The 15,089-nt window shown below is 41.4% G+C and overlaps 1 long non-coding RNA gene across 1 annotated transcript in view; it reads right to left on the reverse strand.

The window, feature by feature from the left end:
* The window catches only part of LOC117980534 (uncharacterized), a 73,203-nt gene extending 68,667 nt beyond the window's left edge, over nt 1–4,536 (reverse strand). The window contains exon 1 of the long non-coding RNA XR_008625568.2: nt 206–4,536. This is a non-coding gene — a long non-coding RNA (uncharacterized LOC117980534). The remainder of the gene's footprint in view (nt 1–205) is intronic.
* Between the last annotated feature and the right edge of the window lie 10,553 nt (nt 4,537–15,089).

Raw genomic sequence — 15,089 nt, forward strand, 5'->3', positions numbered from 1 at the left:
ACCCAATTCTAATCAACAGCTACGTCTCCCTTTCCTCCACCTTCAAGATTTAAAGGTCTGGGGTGGAAACTGGAGGGGGGGGGCGAATGAGCTATTTGCCTTGCCCCAAGACCACCAATCTCCTCTGTGTCTCTCTCTCCAAATACGACCCTCACACACTCTCTAACCTAATTTACACTGCTACAACTTCCCAGATTTGTTTTACCTTCTGGAAAGATTTATCCATTTGGAAGCGTTCTTGAAGTTGCTAACTGTCGTGAAGTTCGATTTGAAAGCAAAAGAATGACCGCGTTTTAACAGACGAAAAGTGCAAATTCTTTTTTTAAAAAAAAAAGTTGTTTTGTGATTATGGGAGGTAATCAACAGCTACTCAGACGTTCTTCTCTTAAACAGCTGAGGTTTATCATTTTCGCTATTATGACAATGAATTTTTTCCTCCTTTGCTTTCTGCCTTTTGGCAGGAGCCTCGACTCTGCAGGTGTTAGCGCTGCAAGGGCCGAACCCAACCGCCGGAATGTCTGCCGAGCCTAGCATGGGATGCTGCCCAGCAAAACAGCACCCAGGGAGAGGGCGACTGAGGAAGACAGCCTGCAAGCGCGCTTCAGAAGGGACTGGGACCAGAGCCCTAGAAAACTACAGCGAGTGGATTCCCTGGCAGGGGAAACCCGCGAGAGCCTGGGGAAAAAAAAAACGAGAGGAAGAGAAAGAAACTCACCCGGGCGCCCTGAAGCCCAGCGCAAGCAAGCGAGTGAGCGCGCAGGCTGGCTGGGCTGCTCCAGCTGGAAGTCATTGTGCGGGCTGGCGTCTGCGTTGTCAGGGCGACCGCCCGGCCGGCGCCAGCGGAGGGGGGAGGCGGGCTCCGTGAATGGGTGACGTCACGCAGCCGGCGCCAGGCAGTCTGGGCGGCCGAGCCAATGAATCAGCTGTCCGGGGGAGGCAGCGCAGCGCGGCGCGCGGGAGGAGGGTGCAGGAATGCGCCTGGAGCCGCGCGGCCCGGGAGGGCGCGAGACGTCTCCGCCCGCCTGGTCGCCCCGCGGCGGCCGGAGGTCCCAGCGTCCCAGGCTCGGCCATGCCGGTGCCCCCCACGCCCAGTCTGCGGCTGTGCCCGCGTCCCTAGTTTTCCGCCGGTTACCCCCACGGGCGCGCGCTCTGCGGGGAGGCCCACGAGCTGGGGGGGCCGCTGGGGTGGTGTCAGAGAGGATGTTTTCACTTACTGCGACTGTGGCACTTATTTAAAAGGAAACATACAATAAAACTTGTCCTTGTAGATAAAATAGACTTTGAAAGTATTGATGAATTCACTGCCACCTTACTGTGCGCTCCGCATTGTGCTGGGTGTTGGGTATCACAAACAATGAAAGGACCAGGGCTCGGAAGTTCCCAAAATTGAACTGGGTAGAAAAAAGTGTAAGGAACTCATGATTCAGACTACAGCTGACTGCTCTTCCAATATTCTATAGTGTGGGACTATAGGGTGCCTTTAAGGTTCTAGAAAGCAAATGGCTCCAAAGATTTCCATTTTTTTGGTGTTTTTGTGTTTTGCTTTTCCTCTGTCCTGCTTTGCTCTCCATTACAGTGTCCTGTAGGTGGCCAAGTACTGGGTTAAGGTCATTTCAGTATCCCCAGCATTTGACGCTCTCCCTGACTCCTGGTAAGGGCTGGACATTGTTGATGGGTAATCCACAATGCAAGAGTAAATAATTTTAAGTAAAGGCTAGAGTAAAAAGAGTACTTCTGAATTCCTAAACATCTTTTTGGGTGCTTACTTGTTGGTTTTTGGTGGTTTTTCAAGAGTAGTGATGCATCATTACTGAAACTGGAAAACCAGAGTGTGGCCCAGACTCACATTATAGTAGATGTCGTTAAATCAGCCCTTCCTGCTGAAGTCTGTGCCCCCGTTTTTAAATCTGGAAGATGAGATCTGGTGAGATATTCTCTTAAGACTCATGAAGTTCTAGCAGTCTATCATTGTATTTATCAACCTTTCAAACGAATGACTTTATTCCTATCACAGTATGTGATATATGTGACATTCATTTAACAAACACTTCAGGGTCCCTGCTATGCAAATACTATGTACTGGAAGTTTTAACTGAAATTTTTTTGGAATAAAAGTTAAGGGCCTGGCGGCTCATGCCTGAATCCCAGCACTCTGTGGGGCCGAGGAAGAGTTCGAGACCAGCCTGACCAACATGGTGTCCGGAATTGTTGGGTTCTTGGTCTCACTTACCTCAAGAATGAAGCCGCAGACCCTCGCGGTGAGTGTTAACAGTTCTTAAAGGCGGCGTGTCTGGAGTTTGTTCCTTCTGATGTTCTGATGTGTTCAGAGTTTCTTCCTTCTGGTGGGTTCATGGTCTCGCTGGCTCAAGAGTGAAGCTACAGACCTTCCCCGTGAGTGTTACAGCTCATAAGGCAGCATGTCTGGAGTTGTTCGTTCCTTCTGGTGGGTTTGTGGTCTCGCTGGCTTCAAGAGTGAAGCTGTAGACCTTCACGGTGAGTAGCACAGCTCATAAAGGCAGTGGGGACCCACAGAGTAAGCAGCAGCAAGACTTATTGCAAAGGGCGAAAGAATAAAGCTTCCACAGCGCCTAAGCGGACACGAACGGGTTTTTACTGCTGGATGGGGCAGCCTGCTTTTATTCTCTTACCTGGGCCCACCCACATCCTGCTAATTAGTCCATTTTACAGAGAGCCCAGTGGTCTGTTTTGACAGGGCGCTGATTGGTGCATTTACAACTCCTGAGCTAGACACAAAGGTTCTCCACATCCCCACTAGATTAGCTAGATAGAGAGCGTCCACACAAAGGTTCTCCAAGTCCCCACCAGAGTAGCTAGATACAGTGTCGACTGGTGCATTCACAAACCCTGAGCTAGACACAAAGGTTCTCCACATCCCCACTAGATTAGCTAGATACAGAGTGTCCACACAAAGGTTCTCTAAGTCCCCACCAGAGTAGCTAGATACAGAGTGTCGATTGGTGCATTCACAAACCCTGAGCTAGACACAGGGTGCTGATTGGTGTGTTTACAAACCTCGAGCTAGATACAGAGTGCTGATTGGTGTATTTACAATCCCTTAGCTAGACATAAAGATTCTCCAAGTCCCCACCAGATTCAGGAGCCCAGGTGGCTTCACCCAGTGGATCCCACACAGGGGCAGCAGGTGGAGCTGCCTACCAGTCCCACGCAGTGGGCCCACACTCCTCAGCCCTTGGGTGGTGGATGGGACTGGGCGCCATGGAGCAGGGGGCGGCGCTCGTCAGGGAGGGTCAGGCCGCACAGGAGCCCACGGACGTCGGGGGAGGCTCAGGCATGGCTGGCTGCAGGTCCCAAGCCCTGCCCCGCAGGAAGGCAGCTAAGGCCCACCGAGAAATTGAGCACAGCAGCTGCTGGCCCAGGTGCTAAGCCCCTCACTGCCCGGGGCCAGCACCGCCGGTGGGCCACTCTGAGTGCGGGGCCTGCCAAGCCCACGCCCACCTGGAACTCGCGCTGGCTCGCAAGCACCGCCTGCAGCCCCAGTTCCTGCCCGCGCCTCTCCCTCCACACCTCCCTGCCAGCTGAGGGAGCCGTCTCTGGCCTTGTCCAGCCCAGAAAGGGGCTCCCACAGTGCAGCGGTGGGCTGAAGGGCTCCTCAAGTGTCGCCAAAGTGGGAGCCCCGGCAGAGGAGGCGACGAGAGCGAGCGAGGGCTGTGAGGACTGCCAGCACGCTGTCACCTCTCAATGGTGAAACCCCATCTCTACTAAAAAAAAAAAAAAACAAATTAGCTGGGTGTGGTGGTGCACGCCTGTAGTCCCAGCTACTCAGAAGGCTGAGGCAGGAGAATCACTTGAAGGTGGCAGAGGTTGCAGTGAGCCGAGATGGTGCCACTTGCACTCCCACCTGGGCAACAGAGCAAGACTCCATCTCAAAAAAAAAAAAAAAAAAAAGAGGGGAGAGAGAGAAAAAAAGAAAAATAAGGAAGGAAGAAAGAGAGAAACTACAAAACAAAGCAAGTGCTAATAAACGGGTATAGGCCAGTTTATCTTGATGTGCATGAAGTCACCTGGCAATTGGATGAAATGCAGAAGAGGCTTGGGATTCTGCATCTTTAACAAGCTCCCAAGTGATGTTGATATTGCTAACCCTGAACTGCACTTTGAGTAAAGAGAATCTTGACCACAGAGTACCAAGGAAAGCATAAAGTAAGAATATAATGGATATAAAGTGGTCTGGGTTCCTAAAACCTGTGGAGAAGATGAGCTTGAGCCAGGTGATTGTGCATATGATTGGCTGAGGGAATGAAAAAGCAGAAGAAACAGCATAAATAACAATTGCATTGGAAGGAAAGGAGCAAAAAATAAGTTGAGGGGTGAAGAGGATTTTGTCTGACTTCAATTAAAAATATTTAGGGAAACTATAAAAAATGGGATTGAAGATTTACTGGTGGGGTAAGACAAACTTAGAGGTTATGAGTCCCAGTTTAATTTGGTGTAGTTGAAACTGAGCAGCAGTACAATCTCATTAGATAATGGCAGAGCTCAGAATGGAAGCCGAACCTGAGAAATTTAGATTACAAATACCTTACACATAGAGTCTTTGATATAAGAAAAGCCACTTGTCATTGTTGTGCAAGGTGAAAATATGAGGGAAGAACAAAAACAAGCGAAGAGACCCATAGGAAATAATATTAATCGTCCAAGCATGGAGTTTTGGGGAAGGTTTGGTCTAGGGAAGATGAGGAAATATCAAGTGAAGAGGTGAATCAGAAAAATTTTGTGTTTGCATGAATTGTAATGGCTGCCACCAGCTGATTAAATCATCCATTTATGTAAGAAAAGGAAAAAACTTCCCTCCATCCCTCCCATGGTCCAATGAAGCATTTTTCAACCCTGACCTCACATCGGCATTACTATTTTTTTTCAGTGGGAATTCCTGAGCTCCACCCCACAGAAATTTAATCAGAATCTCTGAGAGTGGAGCCCTAGAATCAGTATTTTTAAAGCCTCCCTAGGTGATTATAATGTGCAGTCAGTGTTGAGAATCACTAATCTAATATACAGTCACCAGCTCATTTTGTAGGCTTCATTTCTGCCCCTGAACATTTCCCCCAGTGTTAACTATTATACTAGCACTAGATCATTTTTAATACTGGGTGTGTTTTGTGGCGGATTTTGATGGTTTATAGCACATTCTCTAAGCTCAATGTCTTCCATCCCTCATTAACTGTCATGGTTTAGTTGTGAACATACCCTGATATCTCTCATTGGCAAGAGAAGGAACAGTGATTTGGCACGTGGCTGGATGGAAATGATAAACCTGGTTTATGAACCTATATGGTACCATAGTGTGGCAGTGCAGTTATTTTACTTGATTTTATCTTTGCTTTAATAATCTACTTTAACAGCCTCTTTAGGATTAGAACTGATGAATGAGCACTTAAAATAGCGACTTGGACCATTGGAACTTTTATTTTGCGTCTTCTCTAAAAAACAATCGTTACTTGCTGGAAAAAAAAATCTGAATGTGAGAAGAGTGTATAGTCTTTTCCTTGGTGACTAACTTAACTTTTAAAACTTCATTGATTCATTTATTCCTCTAAAATTAATTGAGTACCTCCTATGTGCCAGGTACTTTTTCAGATAGGAGGATGCCAAGAGAAGAAAAGCATTTTCTCTGTCTTCAAAGAGGAAAAGATGAGCATAGTGAATTTCGGGTGTTGTATTTATTCAGCTTGGACGTTTAAAAGATACTTGGCTTTCCCATACTATCTTGACATGCATTTTGTGAGTATTTTTAAAAATTCATTTATTTACTTTTTAAAAAAGAAAACTAATGAATGTATGTGGTTTAAAAACCAAAGAAAATATGTTCCCTTTCATTCTTGTCCTATGTCTGCCTAATTCCCTCTCACACCTTACAGAAGCCACTATTAATTTCTTACCTATCCTTTGAGATTTATTTTTTTGAATATACTAGCAGATATAAACATATTCTCATTTTCTCCCATTTTTACACTGTTCTGTATCTTTTTAAAATTTAAAAATATCGGGAGGATATCTTTCTATATGTGCACATTCTGTTTTCATTTTGTTATTCTTCCATAATATTCTATTGTCTCAAAGTACCACAGTGTATTTCTCTTACTGCTATTGATGGTAATTTAGGTTGTTTCCAATCTTTTGTTACGAAATTACATAAACAACCTTGTGCAACATCTGTGTCATTTTGTCCGTGTGCACTAGAAGTATTACCTGTAGGATAAATTTCTGCAAGCAAAACTATTGGGTCTTTTAAAGGGTGTATGTTAACATTCTTGATTGTTTCCTTAAGATAAATTCCTAGGCATGAAATTCCTGGTTTTTGATATTCACTGAGAAATTGCCATCTAGAGAGTTCTTACTGATTCATTTTCTCACTTGCATGGTATAAAAGTACCCATTTCTCTGAAACCTTGCCGGTATTGGAAAATACCTTTTTAAAAATATATCTTTGTTTACTTCATGGGTAAAGAATTGCATATCTATTACCTTAGCATGCATTTCTATGAATAATGTATAATTTGAACTTTATCATGTTTATTAGCCATTGCGTGATTAGAGGTTTGTCCAACTCTTTTGTCCAGTCTTGAAGAATTTTTATTTTTATTACTGGTTTGTAATACATTAATACACTAATCATAATAATGATCTGTTTATTAAACCCTCGCCTTGTTCCAGGCACTGTGCTAAGCATTTTTAATTGGTCCGATGTATTGTAAATATTTTATCTGAGTTTGGTATGTGTCTTTAATACTTATTTAAACATTATTTCCTCTTAAAAACCTTTAGAAAGCTGTACAAATTATGTGATAAAATAAACTGATCTTTTATGTGTTTTTGTTTGCTTGCTTAACACACAGGAAAGTCTATCCACTCTAAAATCAGCTTAGCATTCACTTTGATTTTTCTAGTTCCTGTAGGACTTTAAGTAATTTTTAAAATAAATTAATTACTATTTACAAATGGTTAGCTAACTACAATGTAACTAACTTTTTCTGTTTCAAGAAAATATTTTTATACTTTTTAAAGCAATTCTTTTATTATTTTTTATTTATTTATTATTTTTTTTTTTTTTTGCGATGGAGTCTTGCTCTATCGCCCAGGCTGGAGTGCAGTGGCGCGATCGCAGCTCACTGCAACCTCTGCCTCCCGAGTTCAAGTGATACTCTGCCTCAGCCTCCCAAGTATCTGGGATTACAGGCACCTGCCACCATGTCTGGCTAATTTTTTTGTACTTTTAGTAGAGACGGGGGTTTCGCCATCTTGGCCAGGCTGGTCTTGAACTCCTGACCTTGTGATCCACCCGCTTCGGCCTCCCAAAGTGCTGGGATTACAGGCGTGAGCCACCGTGCCTGGCCAAAGCAATTATTTTTACACATATGAATCACTAAAAACACAGGGGCAGGGGAAGGACTAAAACTGCCCGTAATCCCATCAACCTGAGACAATCTCTATTTAACATTTAGAGCAAATCTAGTTGATTTTCTATATGTAAATAAATATCCATATACTATGTATTTTTTACAGAAATGGCATTATATTATGCATATGTTTTGTTGCTTGCTTTTTCCCCCTCTTAGCCGTGTAGAGTGAATAACATCTTTTTATGTCAATAACCCCTCACCCTCATCATTATCCATTGTATGGAAGAGAACTCTTTAATGAGATCAATTTCCCCTCCAGAAGCAGGAAACCTGGGCAGAAGCATTCCATGAGAAACCTCACTTGCCTGTTTGATGTTCATCCGTTCAGAATTTCCTAAGGCAGTTTAATCCCATTGTTTCTCAACTACTTTCCGTTTCTTTGAGGGCCTAACAGCCCGCAAGAAAAGGGGAATGCAGTGGTCAATCATTAACCTGCTCCAACGAGAGAGACAACTCAGAAAGAAAACAAAAACACTTTTTTTTTTTTTTGGCAAGACCTGGTTCAAAATCTTATAGTTTTTTTCCGCAAATTGTTTTCAGTCCTCTTTCCCATACCCCGTTGTCTTTGTCTCCCTAGCCTACATGCACACCTCCCTTCAGATAATTTTTAACTTACGCTCTTTATTTCTTAACAAAAATAATGACATGACTTGCTCTCCCAGAGCTCTGACCTTAGGTTTGTTCTAGCTGCAACACTAGTATAGACCATTCTATTAATTATGAATGTATTCATGTGTATAGAGGCAATGGTAGACCAGTGGTAATGTTACCTTATTCTGGAGACTTACACTTATAAATAAATAATGAGATGCTTCTGTGAAATGCCTTTAGCAAAGGCAGGGGAAAGCATTACTTCTCGAAAGACTGTACACTTGAAAGATTGAAAGCTGATACCAAAGGCTCTTCAGTAAGATATAAACCACGTCTGTGGAAAAAAAGAAAATAACATGAAAGAAGTGAACTGGAAATTCTATAATGCTAAATTGGGGACCAAAATTTTCTAGATGGCAAGTGTAAAATCTAAGTGAACAGATCAGAGAACCTAAAATAGATTCTTGGAGATGTAGGAAAACTGATCTCTGATCCTCCAAATATCTTTCTATGTTATATGTTTAAAATAAATCACTACACTTAAAAATCTGAGATGTTATTTATAATAAAATGCTACATTCCCATCATATCCTGTTAAAGATGGTATTGAAAAGTTGGGTTAAGTAATTCCAATGAGAGATTGGTATGTATGATTGATGGGTTATTATTAAACAGCATTTTTTTCTATCTTAACTAACTTATATTGGGCTTGTGTATTAAGCTAGATATTCAAGTCTAGATACTAATTAAAACAGCTTCATGAAGTATAGTGGCCACTGGCTTCCTGGGAACATTTTTTCTGCGCTGCATATTCTAGTCAGTTTCTAGCAAATAGAAAATGCTTTGTGGTTGCCACTAGAGGGCAAATAGCCTCCTGGACTTCTCTTTGACCAAAGAGTATCTTGGTCGAAGCAGCCAGAGTTTTAAGGTCTCATATAAACTAGTCTTAAATCTTGCATTGCCAATTGTTAGTCAACTCACCGACTCAGCAAACTCAGAACATTTTAATTTGTTTTAACTCAAAATTTAAATAAGTTCTTTTATCAGTCTATTTACATGGCCCAATCTGGGATGATAGATCTCTTCGCTGAGTGCACTAACTTCTGACCTTCTTATCCTACCCCTTTCCGATCTAGATATTAAACCCCACTGCTCAGCCAGCAAGGTGACCTAACTTCACAGCATTCAACAGCATTCTTAGACCTTAGAGTGACATCAAAGGCATTTCCCAGTCTGATTTGTTTCTGCTTAACTTTCCAATCTCTCCTCCTGCCATTCCCTCATAGTCCCTTTACTCTGCACTACTACAGAGTTGCTGGCACTTTCTCAAATATATGATGTTATTTCGTGCCCTCCTGTCTTTACTCAGGCTGTTACTTCTACCTGGGATGCTGGCACTGCCCACGACACACTGTTGAAGACTCAGTTCAGGTATTACCTATAAGAAAGCCTTATACTCTTTGCTGATCCCCTTTTCCTTTCCCCTCTTTCTTTCCAGAGCAATAGATTTACTTTTCCCTCCTCTATGCTCCTCTAGCATCTTTTACACACCTCAATAATAATACTAACTCTCCTCTTGTGATTATGTCTAGCAGAATATGAATATTCAATCTATTTTGAAATGTCAACTCAGTTGTTTCGTCTTTTCTTTGCTGCATTAGGAATTGTTAGGAGTTCTAGAAGAGGGATGGAATGCAAACAACAACTCCCTTCCTCTCCAGGAAGAAGAGACCTGAAGCCCACGATTGTGGTTTTTGAAGACTGAGCTCTCTGCCCTTGAGTAAGGAGGTCCAAGATTTCTCCTTGATAAAAATGTGGACTGAAATGCTAGTTAAAAGAAGCAATTAGGGCTTTTGGTATAGAGAAATATTTGGAAGCTGAAGAGACTGAGGTGGACTGGAAAAGATTTGGAGATGCCAAACATCACAACTCAGAGACAGGAAAGTGGTCTGAAAATATAGCAGCTGCCTGGAGGTGCCAGGTGAGTGGGCTTGGAGAAGAGCCACGATGAGGGCCACTGTTGGAGTCATACTGAAGAAACTCTTCACAGCCCTCCCCAGAGGACCATGCAGTTAAGCGGCAATTCTGCCTCACGTAGACAAATAATCATGGAAGGTGATTCGCAGCCTGTGATCAAGTTCTTTTTTATCCAAGCAAAAATAAGTGATTCCTGAAAATTATCAAAATAATCAAACACAAGGAGAGTCTGAGAAACTGTCACAGCCAAGAGGAATCTTAAGGTGACATGATGGCTAAAGGCAATGTGGTACTCTAAATGGGATCTTGGAAAAGAAAAAGAACATTGGGGGAAAACTACAGAAATCTGAATAAAGTAGAGGCTTTAGTTAATAATGTATCAGTATTGGTTTGTTAATTATAATTATATATACCATACTAAGGTAAGATGTTAATAATATGAGAAACTGGGTGTGGAGTATATCCAATGTATCTGTCTTTCCAATGTCTTTGTAAATCTAAAATAGTTCTAAAAAATAAAGTTTATTTAAAAAGAAGGAGAAGGAGGAAAACACAGACTAACCTGTGAGGATGTGTCCTCCAAAACCCTGAGGACACTGGAAGCACCCAGGGGACCTGAACTCATGAATTCCTTGGGTATAGGGATTGACTCATGCTGACATTCTCCATGGCCAGTGCACAGTATCTGGTTTTAACTAGTGGTCAATGCATAGTTACTGAATTAAAATTTATTTCCAGTAAGGAAGACGCAAGAGGCAATAATGTTTTTCTTCTGATGATAAATAAAACTGCAAAATATATTTTGTGTACTTAAGTTGATTGAAAATTTTGTAAGGATATCCAGTTCAACAGAGTTCACCCTGACATTTGGAAGAAACTGTGCTCTTAGTGCAGAAAGTAACACAAGACTCCATTCTTTAAGAATACTACTATTTTGCCAGACGTGGTGGCTCACGCCTGTAATCCCAGCACTTTGGGAGGCTGAGGTGGGCGGATCACGAGGTCAGGAGATGGAGACCATTCTGGGCTAACACAGTGAAACCCCGTCTCTACTAAAAAATACAAAAATTAGCTGGGAGTGGTCACACGTTCCTGTAATCCCAGCTACTCAGGAGGCTGAGGCAGGAGAATTGCTTGAAAACCCAGGAGGCGGAGGTCACAGTGAGCCGAGATCGTGCCACTACACTCCAGCCTGGGCAACAGAGTGAGACTCCATCTCAAAAAAAATAAAAAAGAAAAAAGAATACTGCTATTTTTTCTGATGTTCTGATGTTAACCTGGAGGAAAACCATCCTTATAAAAATAAGATATTAAAATCAGGGAAGAAAATACACAAATAGAGATCGGGTACATAGTATCTAATAGTTTTAAGTAAAGAATAAAGGTTCAGTTTCTTTTTCATATAAAAGGAAGCAAACATATTAAAATTCTCCTAAGTACTAATGTTTGAAGTACATAGACTGAAAATTGAAAGTGCTCATATATTTTTGATATGAAATTGTTCTCTGATGTTTTTTAGTCTAGTAAAAGTCCCTTGACAAATGATACTTATTAAATAGTATTTTATCCATGGTTACTTCAAAATAATTTGTTATATAGACATTGTATTTTTAAAGTTTGTCTATTTCATGATATTTGTCTTTCAGTATGGTAAGGTATAGTAGAAACTTTATACTTAAAAGAAGAAGATGTTGCAGAAAGGAAAGATGGCCAAAAAATAAAGGTTCAGATCATGAATTTGAAAGCTTTCCTCTGTCCAGATTCTCCACATTGACTGAATCAGTTGGGGGTCTTGCTGATGACTCAGGACTCTGCTAAACTGTCTTGCTTATCACAAGGGCGACTATCAGCCACACAAATATAAAGCTGTAACCCTCTCTCCTTGGCAAGGAAGTAAAAACCAAATAGATTTTTAGCTTGAACAGGCAACCCAAACTGATAGTTTATTCTTGACATATTGAGAAAGATAAAAAGGTCATTTTTTGGTACTCTCAGAATAAATAAATGATGTTTTAAAAAGTACTCATGTCCAGATGATGGTAATTACATGAGACAGATGTGGTGTTTCTCTCTCAAAATAAAATAAATGAAAGGAATGAAGAAAAGGAGAGAGGACAAAGAAATGCATATGATTCAAAGCAACAGGGTAGTAAGAGGTCTGGGTGGTATAGAGAGGAAAGGAAACTGAGTAGATACCCTCTCTTCCTGCCAATAACTCTATGAGTTGACTATCTAACCTGCTTTAAGGCCTACTACACTTGTAAGTTTATGTGCCTTTTTTTTTTTTTTGAGATGGAGTCTTGCTCTGTCACCCAGGCTAGAGTGCAGTGTCACCATCTTGGCTCACTGCAAGCTCCGCCTGCCCGGTTCACGCCATTCTACTGGCTCAGCCTTCCGAGTAGCTGGGATTACAGGTGCCCGCTACCACGCCCAGCTAATTTTTTGTATTTTTAGTAGAGACGGGGTTTCACCGTGTTAGCCAGGATGGTCTCGATCTCCTGACCTGGTGATCCACCCACCTCGGCCTCCCAAAGTGCTGGGATTACAGGTGTGAGCCGCCGCGCTGGCCGTTTGTTTAGGTGCCTTTTCTAACTTTCTTAACAACTTCAACAAATCAATTATTATGCATATATTTTAGAAATGAGGATGCTGGAGGGTCAGATTGTTTAGTAACTGATCCAAGGTCACCTACCTAGTAGGAAGCAAACCCAGGGGTCAAATGTAGATCTATTTGATTCTATAAACTGTGGAACCTTCTATACTACCTCTCAGAATTTCCCTGTCAAAACTTTTCCGGAATGATTTTGGATTAAAAATTTTGATTGGTTAATTCATAGTAATAAGAGCTACCAAAAACCCAATTCATTGTTGAAACTAATTGAACCTCATCAATTATTTCAACTTTTTTTGTATCTCTAATCTTTGCTATCTTTTGCGATCCATAAAAAAAGATTTTCTTATTTATGCCAAATTCTTTATGCTATACTATGATACAAACCAAATCAATCTGCAATTTGTTGCACTGGTCCCATTATGCTACATCCGCATGCAGAATGTTGAGAGCAATGCTCAAAAATCTGATTTTCTGTATATGTTATTTGTGACCCATATAGTGTTTTAATTCCGAACATTTCTTTTGGTTAATTATTATTGCTTCCAATTCTCTGTGGAAAGTTTGCATCTTGACTCTTAATTTCTTAAAATATCAGTGGTGGCCATTTTACAGTCTGTGTCTGAAAACACCATTATCTGGATCCCACTGTAGTTCTGTTTCTGGTGCCTGTTTTTCTTTTGTTTTTTGGTCACATCCTGTCTCCTTGTTTGCCTGGTTGTTTTCTTTTCTTTTCTTTTTTGAGATGGAGTCTCGCTCTGTCACCCAAGCTGGAGTGCAGTGGCGTGATCTCTGGCTCACTGCAACCTCCGCCTCCTGGGTTCAAGTGATTCTCCTGCCTCAGCCTCCTGAATAGCTGGGATTACACGCATGCACCACCATGCCTGGCTAATTTTTGTATTTTTAGTAGAGACGGGGTTTCACCATGTTGGCCAGGCTGGTCTCAAACTCCTGACCTCAGGCGATCCGCCCGCCTTGCCTCCCAAAGTGCTGGGATTGCAGGTGGGAAACACCATGCCCAGCCTGGCTGGTTGTTTTCTATTGCCAGATGTCGCATGTGGAAATTGTCACAAGACTCTGTATGATGCTTTGTTCCTCTAGAGAAAATGTACACATGCTTTGGCAAGCAGCTAGGTTAGACGCACTAGTAACCTCAAAACACTTTAATCCAATCAGCAATTGGAGATCATCTGAGGTTGAGTTTCAGTTCCTGTTAGATTTGATATAGTTCCAGTTCAGTATTATCCTTAGGTATAACTCCTCTGGATCCAAATTGCCTGCCTGAGATATTTATCACGATCCCTACTCTTTAACAAACACTGACCTCCCATTTTTGGTCCCCCAGCTCTATGAGTCTGTCCAGCTCTCTGTTTTCAACCTTTAAGCCACAGCTTTCAAAATCAACAATCATCTTTAAGAGAAAAGTGAACCCAAATACCAGGTTTACCTCCATGGACTTTCATCTTCTCCCTGCTCTTGACTCCATAATTCTTCACTGTTTTGTTGGCTCTGCAAAAATTTCAGATTTTAATATTTTTTAATATTTAGTTCGGCTTCTCTAGCTGTTACTGGGAAGGTTGATCCAAAATAACCTAGGCCATCATTGCTGGAAGAGGATTTACCTCTACAATATCAATTATTTTTACTTCCTGTCAATAAAGACATATAGTTTTGACTTAAATTGAGATGTTTGGTTTCTCATAAAAAATTAGGAGCTATGGCAAACTGATCCCAAGTTTCTGCATATCAGCCATCTGTTGAATCAGAGTAAGGGCTGCCACTTAGAGATGGGTCAGGCAGCATCCAGTTCACAGCATCGTTTGTTCCAACATCTTAGTTTCTTATACCAGAAACTTGACAAGTGGCAGAATGCCTAAAACTAAGACATAAGAAACATCTAAACACCTAAAACTAAGATGTAAGATGTTTCTTACATCTTAGTTTCTTACACTTTTATTCATTTCTGCCACTTGTCTGCCCCTTTTAGGCATTTGCTTTTCTGACCTCTGGTTCAAGTGAGTAATTACAAACCAGGCAACAGGGATCCAAATAAAATATCCCAAGTTCTTTTCCCACAATATTATTTAGCACCCAGCAGCAACACAGGTTCTGCTTAGTCCCATTGATAAACCCTCAGAACTAAAGAAATGTTCGTTCATATACTTCTGTGCCTTTACTTGAAGTAAATCTCACAACATTGTTTTTATAGTATATTCTACACCAAGTTTGCAATCACAGATATTTCTCTTTTTTAACCCACAAACTTGGATTATCTACAACATGACCAAGCAATTCTAATCTGTATCAATTATTTAAAGATTTACAATTCCTTCTTTAATTGAATCTCATCCTTGTTTCCTCAACTGAACTAACTAAATTATTGTGCATGGAATTTTGCAAAAATTAATTTGAATAATAGTGATTGTTAAGGTTTCAGGGGAAAGGTTAACTTTCTCATAGATTCTATC

This window comes from Pan paniscus, chromosome 5 (genome assembly GCF_029289425.2).
Source record: "Pan paniscus chromosome 5, NHGRI_mPanPan1-v2.0_pri, whole genome shotgun sequence".
Lineage (NCBI taxonomy): Eukaryota > Metazoa > Chordata > Mammalia > Primates > Hominidae > Pan > Pan paniscus.